The sequence below is a fragment of the Staurois parvus genome, unplaced genomic scaffold, assembly GCF_062004578.1.
Source record: "Staurois parvus isolate SC_StPar_1 unplaced genomic scaffold, SC_StPar_1.0 ptg000011l, whole genome shotgun sequence".
Lineage (NCBI taxonomy): Eukaryota > Metazoa > Chordata > Amphibia > Anura > Ranidae > Staurois > Staurois parvus.
The window spans coordinates 17097399-17113504 of record NW_028317807.1 but is presented as its reverse complement, the minus strand read 5'-3'; positions in this window follow the sequence as shown (position 1 = coordinate 17113504).

The window sequence follows — 16106 nt, the reverse complement described above, 5'->3', positions numbered from 1 at the left end:
AGAAAAATGAAAAGAAGAATGAGAAGAAGAATGAAAAGAAGAATGAAAAGAAGAAGAATAATGAAAAGAAGAATGAGAAGAAGAATGAAAAGAAGAATGAGAAGAAGAATGAGAAGAATGAAAAGAAGAATGAGAAGAATGAAAAGAAGAATGAAAAGAAGAAGAAGAATGAAAAGAAGAAGAAGAATGAAGAGAAGAATGAAAAGAAGAAGAAGAAGAATCTTTTCATTCTTCTCATTCTTCTTTTCATTCTTCTTTTCATTCTTCTTCTTCTTCTTTTCATTCTTCTTCTTCTTTTCATTCTTCTTTTCATTCTTCTTCTTCTTCTTTTCATTCTTCTTCTTCTTTTCATTCTTCTTTTCATTCTTCTTCTTCTTCTTTTCATTCTTCTCATTCTTCTTTTCATTCTTCTTCTTCTTCTTTTCATTCTTCTTCTTCTTTTCATTCTTCTTTTCATTCTTCTTCTTTTCATTCATCTTCTTCTTCTTTTCATTCTTCTTCTTCTTTTTCTTCTTCTTCTTCTTTTCATTCTTCTTTTCATTCTTCTTTTCATTCTTCTTTTCATTCTTCTTCTCATTCTTCTTTTCATTCTTCTTCTTTTCATTCTTCTTCTTTTCATTCTTCTTTTCATTCTTCTCATTCTTCTTTTCTTCTTCATGAAAAGAAGAATGAGAAGAAGAATGAAAAGAAGAATGAAAAGAAGAACAAGAATGAAAAGAAGAATGAGAAGAAGAATGAAAAGAAGAATGAAAAGAATGAAAAGAAGAATGAGAAGAATGAAAAGAAGAATGAAAAGAAGAAGAAGAAGAATGAAAAGAAGAAGAAGAATGAAAAGAAGAAGAAGAATCTTTTCATTCTTCTCATTCTTCTTTTCATTCTTCTTCTTCTTCTTTTCATTCTTCTTTTCATTCTTCTTCTTCTTCTTTTCATTCTTCTTCTTCTTTTCATTCTTCTTTTCATTCTTCTTCTTCTCTCTTCTCATTCTTCTCATTCTTCTTTTCATTCTTCTTCTTCTTCTTTTCATTCTTCTTCTTCTTCTTTTCATTCTTCTTCTTCTTTTCATTCTTCTTTTCATTCTTCTTCTTCTCTCTTCTCATTCTTCTCATTCTTCTTTTCATTCTTCTTCTTCTTCTTTTCATTCTTCTTCTTCTTCTTTTCATTCTTCTTCTTTTTCTTTTCATTCTTCTTCTTCTTCTTTTCATTCTTCTTCTTCTTCTTCTTTTCATTCTTCTTCTTCTTTTCATTCTTCTTTTCATTCTTCTTCTTCTTTTCATTCTTCTTTTCCTTCTTCTTTTCATTCTTCTCATTCTTCTTTTCATTCTTCTTTTCATTCTTCTTCTCATTCTTCTTTTCATTCTTCTTCTTCTTCTTTTCATTCTTCTCATTCTTCTTTTCTTCTTCATGAAAAGAAGAATGAGAAGAAGAATGAAAATAAGAATGAAAAGAAGAATGAGAAGAATGAAAAGAAGAATGAAAAGAAGAAGAAGAATGAAAAGAAGAATGAGAAGGAGAATGAAAAGAAGAATGAGAAGAAGAATGAGAAGAATGAAAAGAAGAATGAGAAGAATGAAAAGAAGAAGAAGAAGAATGAAAAGAAGAATGAAAAGAAGAAGAATGAAAAGAAGAATGAGAAGAAGAATGAAAAGAAGAATGAAAAGAAGAATGAGAAGAATGAAAAGAAGAATGAAAAGAAGAAGAAGAATGAAAAGAAGAATGAGAAGAAGAATGAAAAGAAGAATGAGAAGAAGAATGAGAAGAATGAAAAGAAGAATGAGAAGAATGAAAAGAAGAAGAAGGAGAATGAAAAGAAGAAGAAGAATGAAAAGAAGAATGAAAAGAAGAAGAAGAAGAATCTTTTCATTCTTCTCATTCTTCTTTTCATTCTTCTTCTTTTCATTCTTCTTCTTCTTTTCATTCTTCTTTTCATTCTTCTTCTTCTTCTTTTCATTCTTCTTCTTCTTCTGAGGATGAGGATGAGGATGAAGAAGAAGAAGAAGAAGAAGTAGGATGAAAATAAGAAGAATTCCAAGCCGGCAAAAAGTGTATCTGCAGAGCTCCTCTATTTCTGACAGTTCTCTGACATTCACATTTACAGCGGTTGAAACATTGTATCTATTTGTTTCCATAAATGTTTCTGACAGTTCTCTGACATTCACATTTACAGCGGTTGAAACATTGTATCTATTTGTTTCCATTTATGGAAACAAATAGATACAATGTTTCAACCGCTGTATGGAGTGAATGTCAGAGAACTGTCAGAAATAGCGGAGCTCTGCAGATACACTTAGCGGAGCTCTGCAGATACACTTTTTGCCGGCTTGGAATTCTTCTTATTTTCATCCTACTTCTTCTTCTTCTTCTTCTTCTTCATCCTCATCCTCATCCTCAGAAGAAGAAGAAGAGGATGAGGATGAAGAAGAAGAAGAAGAAGTAGGATGAAAATAAGAAGAATTCCAAGCCGGCAAAAAGTGTATCTGCAGAGCTCCTCTATTTCTGACAGATACACTTTTTGCCGGCTTGGAATTCTTCTTATTTTCATCCTACTTCTTCTTCTTCTTCTTCTTCTTCTTCATCCTCATCCTCATCCTCTTCTTCTTCTTCTGAGGATGAGGATGAAGAAGAGGAAGAAGAAGAAGAAGTAGGATGAAAATAAGAAGAATTCCAAGCCGGCAAAAAGTGTATCTGCAGAGCTCCGCTAAGTGTATCTGCAGAGCTCCGCTAAGAAATAGCGGAGCTCTGCAGATACACTTTTTGCCGGCTTGGAATTCTCCTTCTTCTCATCCTTCTTCTTCTTCTCATCCTTCTTCTTCTTCTCATCCTTCTCCTTCTTCTCATCCTTCTTCTTCTTCTCATCCTTCTTCTTCTTCTCATCCTTCTCCTTCTTCTCATCCTTCTTCTTCTTCTCATCCTTCTTCTTCTTCTCATCCTTCTTCTTCTTCTCATCCTTCTCCTTCTTCTCATCCTTCTTCTTCTTCTCATCCTTCTTCTTCTCATCCTTCTCCTTCTTCTCATCCTTCTTCTCATCCTTCTCCTTCTTCTCATCCTTCTTCTCATCCTTCTCCTTCTTCTCATCCTTCTCCTTCTTCTCATCCTTCTCCTTCTCCTTCTTCTCATCCTTCTCCTTCTCCTTCTTCTCATCCTTCTCCTTCTCCTTCTTCTCATCCTTCTTCTCATCCTTCTCCTTCTCCTTCTTCTCATCCTTCTCCTTCTTCTCATCCTTCTCCTTCTTCTCATCCTTCTCCTTCTTCTCATCCTTCTCCTTCTCCTTCTCCTTCCTCATGTCCAAGGGCATTTAAATTAAAGGTACAGTGTTCTGCACTAATATAAAGGCTCTCTGAAGCCTAGAAACCCTTTTTATAAGTTAAATTCGCAGCGAATAAATTCGCATCGAATTGAATTTCTTCCTCAAATTCGGCGAATCAGCCGAATCGAATTTTTGAATAATTCGCTCATCTCTATACATAATGTTTTCATTTGAACTTCGCTCATAGTCTTGCATTAGTAAAGCTGGCTACAGCTAGTTTAATTTATATATCCACTTTTGCAGTCAAACTGGGAAAATTCACATAGCACGAGTGTAAAACTGCAGCTTACCTTTTTTGAATGCTCTCTTAGGCTGCTTTCATACTGTTTTTTTTTGTTTTTACTGTGTTTTTGGTGTGTTTTGCACCTGTGAAAAATGAACATGTGACTCCAAAAATGCAAATATGGGTGTGGGTGCTACATTTTAATGCATTTTCGATTAATTTCAACTGTGAATTTTTGGAGCATTCTTTTCACCGCACCAAAACTGCAGCATGCAGAATTTTTAAAGACACAACAAACCAGCAAATGACTGCTGTGAAGCACTCCATGGGATTTAATGGTCAAGCATTTTTCTTCCGCTTTTGGCAAGGCAAAAATGGAAGAAAAACTGATCAATGTGAAAGCAGCCTTACGTCCCTTTCATACGGGTAATCCGTTCTTTTCATCAGTTCAGTCACTTTTTTTTTCAAAGAAAAAACAGATCAGGCAAAAGTTAATGCAAAAACAAACTGTTTGTTCATTTACATTCGTTTTCAGTCTGTTCCATTTTTTTAATGGAACAAAAATAGGGCTTTGATCCGTTCCAAAAAACAAATGTTGACAGATGCGGATGTCAATGGATGTAAACGGATGCTCATCTGTTTACATCCGTTTTTCCATAGGGATGCATTGATATCCATGTGAAAGGGGCCTTATTGAGCCTTCAGCCAAAAAAAATGCTACATAGTTCTCTCGGTTTATGAGGAGGGTGGCAGCTGTGTTTGTCATAATTAACCCTGTCTGTAGTAAGCAGGCAGATCTTCATTATCAATTGTAACTAGAATTGAACACTGTCTGTCCTGACAAAAGTTAAAAGCTTTAGGGTCTGGTCTTATGCTATTGTATGGTAATGAGTAGAGATGAGCGAAGAAATGAAAAATTCGATTCGACTGATTCGGCGAATTCGTGGACAATATTCGATTCGAGTCGAATAAATTCGCTGTGAATTTAACTTAAAAAAGGGTGTTTCTAGGCTTCAGAGAGACTTAATATTAGTGCAGAACACTGTACCTTTAATTTAAATGCCCTTGGAGTCTGCTGGGGAAGAGAAATAATACTGTCACTCAGTATGACATGCAGATGAGTGCCGTCGATCTTAGAATCACCGCACACTTCACTCATTTGGCCAGTCACGGGGCCAAAACCAGTGTTTGGAGCCACAGTGTGGCGGTGGAGGCAGCAGCAATGGGAGGCCATACAGCACCCTATGACAAAAATGGAAACCAGCAGGAGTGTGAGGAGACCTGAAAGTGGCACATGGCAGAGTGGGAGCAATGGGAGGCGGTACAAGGACCCATGTCACACTGTGGACCCAGCAGCAGCGTGACCAGGCGGTACGGGGGCCCATGGCAGATTACAGGCCTGGCAGCAGCAATGGGAGGCCCGTAATTTGCCAGCACCCTATGACAAAAAATGTAACACACCAGCAGTGTGTGAGGAGACCTGAAAGTGGCACATGGCAGAGTGTGGCGATGGAGACAGCAGCAATGGGAGGCCGTACAGGGACCCATGAGAGACTCTGGACCTGGCAGCAGCATGAGGAGGCGGTATAGGGGCCCATGGCAGATTAGGGGCCTGGCAGCAGCTATAGGAGGCCCGTAATCTGCCAGCACCCTATGACAAAAAATTGAACACACCAGCAGTGTGTGAGGAGACCTGAAAGTGGCACATGGCAGAGTGTGGCGATGGAGACAGCAGCAATGGGAGGCCGTACAGGGACCCATGAGAGACTCTGGACCTGGCAGCAGCATGAGGAGGCGGTATATAGGGGCCCATGGCAGATTAGGGGCCTGGCAGCAGCTATGTGAGGCCCGTAATCTGCCAGCACCCTATGACAAAAAATGTAACACACCAGCAGTGTGAGGAGACCTGAAAGTGGCACATGGCAGAGTGTGGCGATGGAGACAGCAGCAATGGGAGGCCGTACAGGGACCCATGACAGACTCTGGACTTGGCAGCAGCATGAGGAGGTGGTATAGGGGCCCATGGCAGATTAGGGGCCTGGCAGCAGCTATGGGAGGCCCGTAATCTGCCAGCACCCTATGTCAAAAAATTGAAAACACAAGCAGTGTGAAGAGACCTGAATGTGGCACATGGCAGAGTGTGGCGATGGAGACAGCAGCAATGGGAGGCCGTACAGGGACCCATGACAGACTCTGGACCTGGCAGCAGCATGAGGAGGCGGTATAGGGGCCCATGGCAGATTAGGGGCCTGGCAGCAGCTATTGGAGGCCCGTAATCTGCCAGCACCCTATGTCAAAAAATTGAACACACCAGCAGTGTGAGGAGACCTGAAAGTGGCACATGGCATGAGAGACTGTGGACCTGGCAGCAGCATGAGGAGGCGGTATAGGGGCCCATGGCAGATTAGGGGCCTGGCAGCAGCTATGGGAGGCCCGTAATCTGCCAGCACCCTATGTCAAAAAATTGAACACACCAGCAGTGTGAGGAGACCTGAAAGTGGCACATGGCAGAGTGTGGCGATGGAGACAGCAGCAATGGGAGGCCGTACAGGGACCCATGAGAGACTCTGGACCTGGCAGCAGCATGAGGAGGCGGTATATAGGGGCCTATGGCAGATTAGGGGCCTGGCAGCAGCTATAGGAGGCCCGTAATCTGCCAGCACCCTATGTCAAAAAATTCTACACACCAGCAGTGTGAGGAGACCTGAAAGTGGCACATGGCAGAGTGTGGCGATGGAGACAGCAGCAATGGGAGGCCGTACAGGGACCCATGACACACTCTGGACTTGGCAGCAGCATGAGGAGGCGGTATAGGGGCCCATGGCAGATTAGGGGCCTGGCAGCAGCTATGTGAGGCCCGTAATCTGCCAGCACCCTATGACAAAAAATGTAACACACCAGCAGTGTGAGGAGACCTGAAAGTGCCACATGGCCGAGTGTGGCGATGGAGACAGCAGCAATGGGAGGCCGTACAGGGACCCATGACAGACTCTGGACCTGGCAGCAGCATGAGGAGGCGGTATAGGGGCCCATGGCAGATTAGGGGCCTGGCAGCAGCTATTGGAGGCCCGTAATCTGCCAGCACCCTATGTCAAAAAATTGAACACACCAGCAGTGTGAGGAGACCTGAAAGTGGCACATGGCATGAGAGACTGTGGACCTGGCAGCAGCATGAGGAGGCGGTATAGGGACTCATGGCAGATTAGGGGCCTGGCAGCAGCTATGGGAGGCCCGTAATCTGCCAGCACCCTATGTCAAAAAAGTGAACACACCAGCAGTGTGTGAGGAGACCTGAAAGTGGCACATGGCAGAGTGTGGCGATGGAGACAGCAGCAATGGGAGGCCGTACAGGGACCCATGAGAGACTCTGGACCTGGCAGCAGCATGAGGAGGCGGTATATAGGGGCCTATGGCAGATTAGGGGCCTGGCAGCAGCTATAGGAGGCCCGTAATCTGCCAGCACCCTATGTCAAAAAATTCTACACACCAGCAGTGTGTGGAGACCTGAAAGTGGCACATGGCAGAGTGTGGCGATGGAGACAGCAGCAATGGGAGGCCGTACAGGGACCCATGAGAGACTCTGGACCTGGCAGCAGCATGAGGAGGCGGTATATAGGGGCCCATGGCAGATTAGGGGCCTGGCAGCAGCTATGTGAGGCCCGTAATCTGCCAGCACCCTATGACAAAAAATGTAACACACCAGCAGTGTGAGGAGACCTGAAAGTGGCACATGGCAGAGTGTGGCGATGGAGACAGCAGAGATGGGAGGCCGTACAGGGACCCATGACAGACTCTGGACCTGGCAGCAGCATGAGGAGGCGGTATATAGGGGCCCATGGCAGATTAGGGGCCTGGCAGCAGCTATGGGAGGCCCGTAATCTGCCAGCACCCTATGTCAAAAAATTGAAAACACAAGCAGTGTGAAGAGACCTGAATGTGGCACATGGCAGAGTGTGGCGATGGAGACAGCAGCAATGGGAGGCCCTACAGGGACCCATGAGAGACTCTGGACCTGGCAGCAGCATGAGGAGGCGGTATATAGGGGCCTATGGCAGATTAGGGGCCTGGCAGCAGCTATAGGAGGCCCGTAATCTGCCAGCACCCTATGTCAAAAAATTCAACACACCAGCAGTGTGAGGAGACCTGAAAGTGGCACATGGCAGAGTGTGGCGATGGAGACAGCAGCAATGGGAGGCCGTACAGGGACCCATGAGAGACTCTGGACCTGGCAGCAGCATGAGGAGGCGGTATATAGGGGCCCATGGCAGATTAGGGGCCTGGCAGCAGCTATGTGAGGCCCGTAATCTGCCAGCACCCTATGACAAAAAATGTAACACACCAGCAGTGTGAGGAGACCTGAAAGTGGCACATGGCAGAGTGTGGCGATGGAGACAGCAGCAATGGGAGGCCGTACAGGGACCCATGACAGACTCTGGACCTGGCAGCAGCATGAGGAGGCGGTATATAGGGGCCCATGGCAGATTAGGGGCCTGGCAGCAGCTATGGGAGGCCCGTAATCTGCCAGCACCCTATGTCAAAAAATTGAAAACACAAGCAGTGTGAAGAGACCTGAATGTGGCACATGGCAGAGTGTGGCGATGGAGACAGCAGCAATGGGAGGCCGTACAGGGACCCATGAGAGACTCTGGACCTGGCAGCAGCATGAGGAGGCGGTATATAGGGGCCTATGGCAGATTAGGGGCCTGGCAGCAGCTATAGGAGGCCCGTAATCTGCCAGCACCCTATGTCAAAAAATTCAACACACCAGCAGTGTGAGGAGACCTGAAAGTGGCACATGGCAGAGTGTGGCGATGGAGACAGCAGCAATGGGAGGCCGTACAGGGACCCATGAGAGACTCTGGACCTGGCAGCAGCATGAGGAGGCGGTATATAGGGGCCCATGGCAGATTAGGGGCCTGGCAGCAGCTATGTGAGGCCCGTAATCTGCCAGCACCCTATGACAAAAAATGTAACACACCAGCAGTGTGAGGAGACCTGAAAGTGGCACATGGCAGAGTGTGGCGATGGAGACAGCAGCAATGGGAGGCCGTACAGGGACCCATGACAGACTCTGGACCTGGCAGCAGCATGAGGAGGCGGTATATAGGGGCCCATGGCAGATTAGGGGCCTGGCAGCAGCTATGGGAGGCCCGTAATCTGCCAGCACCCTATGTCAAAAAATTGAACACACCAGCAGTGTGTGAGGAGACCTGAAAGTGGCACATGGCAGAGTGTGGCGATGGAGACAGCAGCAATGGGAGGCCGTACAGGGACCCATGAGAGACTCTGGACCTGGCAGCAGCATGAGGAGGCGGTATATAGGGGCCTATGGCAGATTAGGGGCCTGGCAGCAGCTATAGGAGGCCCGTAATCTGCCAGCACCCTATGTCAAAAAATTCTACACACCAGCAGTGTGAGGAGACCTGAAAGTGGCACATGGCAGAGTGTGGCGATGGAGACAGCAGCAATGGGAGGCCGTACAGGGACCCATGAGAGACTCTGGACCTGGCAGCAGCATGAGGAGGCGGTATATAGGGGCCCATGGCAGATTAGGGGCCTGGCAGCAGCTATGGGAGGCCCGTAATCTGCCAGCACCCTATGTCAAAAAATTGAAAACACAACCAGTGTGAAGAGACCTGAATGTGGCACATGGCAGAGTGTGGCGATGGAGACAGCAGCAATGGGAGGCCGTACAGGGACCCATGACACACTCTGGACTTGGCAGCAGCATGAGGAGGCGGTATAGGGGCCCATGGCAGATTAGGGGCCTGGCAGCAGCTTTGGGAGGCCCGTAATCTGCCAGCACCCTGTGTCAAAAAATTGAACACACCAGCAGTGTGAGGAGACCTGAAAGTGGCACATAGCAGAGTGTGGCGATGGAGACAGCAGCAATGGGAGGCCGTACAGGGACCCATGAGAGACTCTGGACCTGGCAGCAGCATGAGGAGGCGGTATATAGGGGCCTATGGCAGATTAGGGGCCTGGCAGCAGCTATAGGAGGCCCATAATCTGCCAGCACCCTATGTCAAAAAATTGAAAACACAAGCAGTGTGAAGAGACCTGAATGTGGCACATGGCAGAGTGTGGCGATGGAGACAGCAGCAATGGGAGGCCGTACAGGGACCCATGACAGACTCTGGACCTGGCAGCAGCATGAGGAGGCGGTATAGGGGCCCATGGCAGATTAGGGGCCTGGCAGCAGCTATTGGAGGCCCGTAATCTGCCAGCACCCTATGACAAAAAATGTAACACACCAGCAGTGTGAGGAGACCTGAAAGTGGCACATGTTTGGGGCATGATTCATGGCGGATTTAGTCAGTTGTGTCAGGAACTGGTGGTTTGAAATCCAGACTAATCCACGCCTGATTCATTTTCACAAACGTGAGTCTCTCCACACTTTGGGTGGACAGTCGTGTCCTCCGCGGAGTTACAATACCTCCTGACGCACTAAACACGCGCTCCGATGCCACGCTACTGGCCGGGCATGACAGCCTTTCAAGGGCAAATTCAGCTAGTTGGGGCCAAAGGTCAAGTTTCGTTGCCCAGTAGTCAAGGGGATTGTCTACCTCGGTTGGCAGGGTGCTGTCCAAGTAGGCCTAAGCCTGTTGTTTGAGGTCCTGCTCCAGGTCCACCTGATGCTGCTGCTGCTGCGGCTGGTTAGTAGTTTCCTCACTGCGCTGGTGAAGAAAGCTACTCATCATCGACTGCAGACTGAGGCAGCCGCTGCTGGTGGAGCTGCCACTGCTCCTACCACCCCACCCCTCCCCTGCTGCCATGGCAGCGGAATGCGAGCGCACAGGGCCCACAGTGTCTGAGGATGGACGTTGGCGCAGAAAGGCAGAGACCAGCTGACTACATAGGTGGTTTTTATAGTACGTTATTTTGGCCTCCCTCTCAGCAGGTGTGAAAAAGGCCACCATTTTTGTACGGTAGCGAGGGTCCAACAAGGTGGACAGCCAAAAGTCATCCCTCTGTCTGATGGTTATTATTCGGCTGTCGCTACGCAAGCAAGCGAGCATGCTATGGGCCATTTGTGCCAAGGAATGCGAGGGACTCCCTGCCTCCATCTCCACAGCATACTGCCACGGTGCGTCTGGGTCCTCTGTCTCCTCCTGCTCCTCCTCTACCAGATGCTCCTGCTCCTCCACTCCTGTCCGCTGAGTGGAAAAACCACCCATTTCACTCAATAATTCCTGAGCACAAATGTCCTCCTCTACCTCCTCCTCTTCTTCCTGTCCTGCCCCCACAGGGGTCATGTGGCGTTGAGATCGGTGCGCCACGTCTACCGCACCCTGACCAGCCATTGTTAACAGCATTTGTTCCAGGACGTGCAACAGAGGAATGATGTCGTTCATCCCATAGTCCTGCCGACTCACGAATAGCGTGGCCTCCTCAAAGGGCCTGAGCAAGCGGCAGGTGTCACGCATGAGCTGCCAATGGCTGACATCGAAGTTACACAGGGGAGTACCTTTATCCGCTTGTAACATCAGGAAATCGGTGATGGCCTTTCGCTGTTCGTAAAGGCGGTCTACCATGTGTAGGGTTGAATTCCACCTTGTTGCAACGTCGCAGATCAGGCGATGCTGTGGAATTCCGTTCTGCCGCTGCAGCTCAAGGAGGGTGTGCTTTGCGGTGTAGGAATGGCTGAAATGCATGCAAAGTTTACGTGACATTTTAAGGATGTCTTGCAGTGGGATGGTGGATTTTAGGAACCGCTTGACAACCAGATTGAACACATGAGCCATGCATGGCGCATGGCACAACCTTACTTGACGCAGAGCAGACACCATGTTCTTTCCGTTGTCGGTCAACATGGTTCCGATTTTCAGTTTGCGCGGAGACAGCCATCTGTCGATTTCTCTGTTCATTACACTGATAAGTTCCTCCCCTGTGTGACTACGTTCGCCTGGACCTGGCAGCAGCATGAGGAGGCGGTATAGGGGCCCATGGCAGATTAGGGGCCTGGCAGCAGCTATAGGAGGCCCATAATCTGCCAGCACCCTATGTCAAAAAATTCAACACACCAGCAGTGTGAGGAGACCTGAAAGTGGCACATGGCATGAGACACTGTGGACCTGGCAGCAGCATGAGGAGGCGGTATATAGGGGCCCATGGCAGATTAGGGGCCTGGCAGCAGCTATGGGAGGCCCGTAATCTGCCAGCACCCTATGTCAAAAAATTCAACACACCAGCAGTGTGTGAGGAGACCTGAAAGTGGCACATGGCAGAGTGTGGCGATGGAGACAACCCACCGACTGTTTTGCTCGCTGCCAATCTGCCACCCTCTTCTCCTGATGATGCGGAAGCAATAGCCTGATGACGACGAGGCTGCCAAGTGCGATCAGCCTCATCATCATCAATTAGGGTCTCCGCCTCACTACTAGCCCCCTCGGCTGCGTGTGGGTCAGGAGACAGACCTGTCTCTAGACCAGCTACCGAGCCACTCTCCTCGCCACTACTTCTTCGCCTGGCTGCTGAAGAGGCGGATGTCTCCCCCCGTTCCTGACCGCCCTCTGTTAGCTCTTCCTCACTGTACTGGATGACACCGGGAGCACTAGCCTCTGGCTGCGAATAGTGCTGCCTCGACCCCTTCCTCTGCTTCCACGTCTGCTCGCTCCTAAAACATTGCCTCCTCTGCCACTCCTCTGCATGTTGTCTGACATACTCTTTAATTAAACGATTCTGTGTCCCTGAGTAACAATTCTGTGTCCCTGAGTAACGTTTCTGTGGCCCTAAGTAACATTTCTGTGGCCCTCAGTAACAATTCTGTGTCCCTCAGTAACAATTCTGTGTCCCTCAGTAACAATTCTGTGTCTGTGCGAGTAACAATTCTGTGGCCCTAAGTAACAATTCTGTGGCCCTCAGTAACAGTTCTGTGTCCCTGAGTAACAATTCTGTGTCTGTGCGAGAAACAATTCTGTGGCCCTAAGTAACAGTTCTGTGGCCCTCAGTAACAATTCTGTGGCCCTAAGTAACGGTTCTGTGGCCCTCAGTAACAATTCTGTGTCCCTGTGTAACAATTCTGTGTCTGTGCAAGTAACAATTCTGTGGCCCTAAGTAACAGTTCTGTGGCCCTCAGTAACAATTCTGTGTCTGTGCGAGTAACAATTCTGTGTCTGTGCGAGTAACAATTCTGTGGCCCTAAGTAACAGTTCTGTGGCCCTCAGTAACAATTCTGTGTCTGTGCGAGTAACAATTCTGTGTCTGTGCGAGTAACAATTCTGTGGCCCTAAGTAACAGTTCTGTGGCCCTCAGTAACAGTTCTGTGTCCCTGAGTAACAATTCTGTGTCTGTGCGAGTAACAATTCTGTGGCCCTAAGTAACAGTTCTGTGGCCCTCAGTAACAATTCTGTGTCCCTGATTAACGTTTCTGTGGCCCCAAGTAACGGTTCTGTGGCCCTCAGTAACAATTATGTGTCCCTGATTAACGTTTATGTGGCCCTAAGTAACGGTTCTGTGGCCCTCAGTAACAATTCTGTGTCCCTCAGTAACAATTCTGTGTCTGTGCGAGTAACAATTCTGTGGCCCTAAGTAACAGTTCTGTGGCCCTCAGTAACAATTCTGTGTCTGTGCGAGTAACAATTCTGTGTCTGTGCGAGTAACAATTCTGTGGCCCTAAGTAACGGTTCTGTGGCCCTCAGTAACAATTCTGTGTCCCTGTGTAACAATTCTGTGTCTGTGCGAGTAACAATTCTGTGGCCCTAAGTAACAGTTCTGTGGCCCTCAGTAACAATTCTGTGTCCCTGATTAACGTTTCTGTGGCCCCAAGTAACGGTTCTGTGGCCCTCAGTAACAATTCTGTGTCCCTGATTAACGTTTCTGTGGCCCCAAGTAACGGTTCTGTGGCCCTCAGTAACAATTATGTGTCCCTGATTAACGTTTATGTGGCCCTAAGTAACGGTTCTGTGGCCCTCAGTAACAATTCTGTGTCTGTGCGAGTAACAATTCTGTGGCCCTAAGTAACAGTTCTGTGGCCCTCAGTAACAATTCTGTGTCTGTGCGAGTAACAATTCTGTGTCTGTGCGAGTAACAATTCTGTGGCCCTAAGTAACGGTTCTGTGGCCCTCAGTAACAATTCTGTGTCCCTGTGTAACAATTCTGTGTCTGTGCGAGTAACAATTCTGTGGCCCTAAGTAACAGTTCTGTGGCCCTCAGTAACAATTCTGTGTCTGTGCGAGTAACAATTCTGTGTCTGTGCGAGTAACAATTATGTGGCCCTAAGTAACAGTTCTGTGGCCCTCAGTAACAATTCTGTGTCCCTGAGTAACAATTCTGTGTCTGTGCGAGTAACAATTCTGTGGCCCTAAGTAACAGTTCTGTGTCCCTGTGTAACAATTCTGTGTCTGTGTGAGTAACAATTCTGTGGCCCTAAGTAACAGTTCTGTGGCCCTCAGTAACAATTCTGTGTCCCTGAGTAACAATTCTGTGTCTGTGCGAGTAACAATTCTGTGGCCCTAAGTAACAGTTCTGTGGCCCTCAGTAACAATTCTGTGTCCCTGAGTAACAATTCTGTGTCTGTGCGAGTAACAATTCTGTTGCTCTAAGTAACAGTTCTGTGGCCCTCAGTAACAATTCTGTGTCTGTGCGAGTAACAATTCTGTGTCTGTGCGAGTAACAATTCTGTGGCCCTAAGTAACAGTTCTGTGGCCCTCAGTAACAATTCTGTGTCTGTGCGAGTAACAATTCTGTGGCCCTAAGTAACAGTTCTGTGGCCCTCAGTAACAATTCTGTGTCTGTGCGAGTAACAATTCTGTGTCTGTGCGAGTAACAATTCTGTGGCCCTAAGTAACGGTTCTGTGGCCCTCAGTAACAATTCTGTGTCCCTGTGTAACAATTCTGTGTCTGTGCGAGTAACAATTCTGTGGCCCTAAGTAACAGTTCTGTGGCCCTCAGTAACAATTCTGTGTCTGTGCGAGTAACAATTCTGTGTCTGTGCGAGTAACAATTCTGTGGCCCCAAGTAACAGTTCTGTGGCCCTCAGTAACAATTCTGTGTCCCTGAGTAACAATTCTGTGTCTGTGCGAGTAACAATTCTGTGGCCCTAAGTAACGGTTCTGTGGCCCTCAGTAACAATTCTGTGTCCCTGTGTAACAATTCTGTGTCTGTGTGAGTAACAATTCTGTGGCCCTAAGTAACAGTTCTGTGGCCCTCAGTAACAATTCTGTGTCTGTGCGAGTAACAATTCTGTGTCTGTGCGAGTAACAATTATGTGGCCCTAAGTAACAGTTCTGTGGCCCTCAGTAACAATTCTGTGTCCCTGAGTAACAATTCTGTGTCTGTGCGAGTAACAATTCTGTGGCCCTAAGTAACAGTTCTGTGTCCCTGTGTAACAATTCTGTGTCTGTGTGAGTAACAATTCTGTGGCCCTAAGTAACAGTTCTGTGGCCCTCAGTAACAATTCTGTGTCCCTGAGTAACAATTCTGTGTCTGTGCGAGTAACAATTCTGTGGCCCTAAGTAACAGTTCTGTGGCCCTCAGTAACAATTCTGTGTCCCTGAGTAACAATTCTGTGTCTGTGCGAGTAACAATTCTGTTGCTCTAAGTAACAGTTCTGTGGCCCTCAGTAACAATTCTGTGTCTGTGCGAGTAACAATTCTGTGTCTGTGCGAGTAACAATTCTGTGGCCCTAAGTAACAGTTCTGTGGCCCTCAGTAACAATTCTGTGTCTGTGCGAGTAACAATTCTGTGTCTGTGCGAGTAACAATTCTGTGGCCCTAAGTAACAGTTCTGTGGCCCTCAGTAACAATTCTGTGTCTGTGCGAGTAACAATTCTGTGGCCCTAAGTAACAGTTCTGTGGCCCTCAGTAACAATTCTGTGTCTGTGCGAGTAACAATTCTGTGTCTGTGCGAGTAACAATTCTGTGGCCCTAAGTAACGGTTCTGTGGCCCTCAGTAACAATTCTGTGTCCCTGTGTAACAATTCTGTGTCTGTGCGAGTAACAATTCTGTGGCCCTAAGTAACAGTTCTGTGGCCCTCAGTAACAATTCTGTGTCTGTGCGAGTAACAATTCTGTGTCTGTGCGAGTAACAATTCTGTGGCCCCAAGTAACAGTTCTGTGGCCCTCAGTAACAATTCTGTGTCCCTGAGTAACAATTCTGTGTCTGTGCGAGTAACAATTCTGTGGCCCTAAGTAACAGTTCTGTGTCCCTGTGTAACAATTCTGTGTCTGTGCGAGTAACAATTCTGTGGCCCTAAGTAACAGTTCTGTGGCCCTCAGTAACAATTCTGTGTCTGTGCGAGTAACAATTCTGTGTCTGTGCGAGTAACAATTCTGTGGCCCTAAGTAACAGTTCTGTGTCCCTGTGTAACAATTCTGTGTCTGTGCGAGTAACAATTCTGTGGCCCTAAGTAACAGTTCTGTGGCCCTGAGTAACAATTCTGTGTCTGTCCCTGAGTAACAATTCTGTGGCCCTAAGTAACAGTTCTGTTTCCCTGTGTAACAATTCTGTGTCTGTGCGAGTAACAATTCTGTGGCCCTAAGTAACAGTTCTGTGGCCCTCAGTAACAATTCTGTGTCTGTCCCTGAGTAACAATTCTGTGGCCCTAACTAAAGTTTCTGTGGCCCTAAGTAACAATTC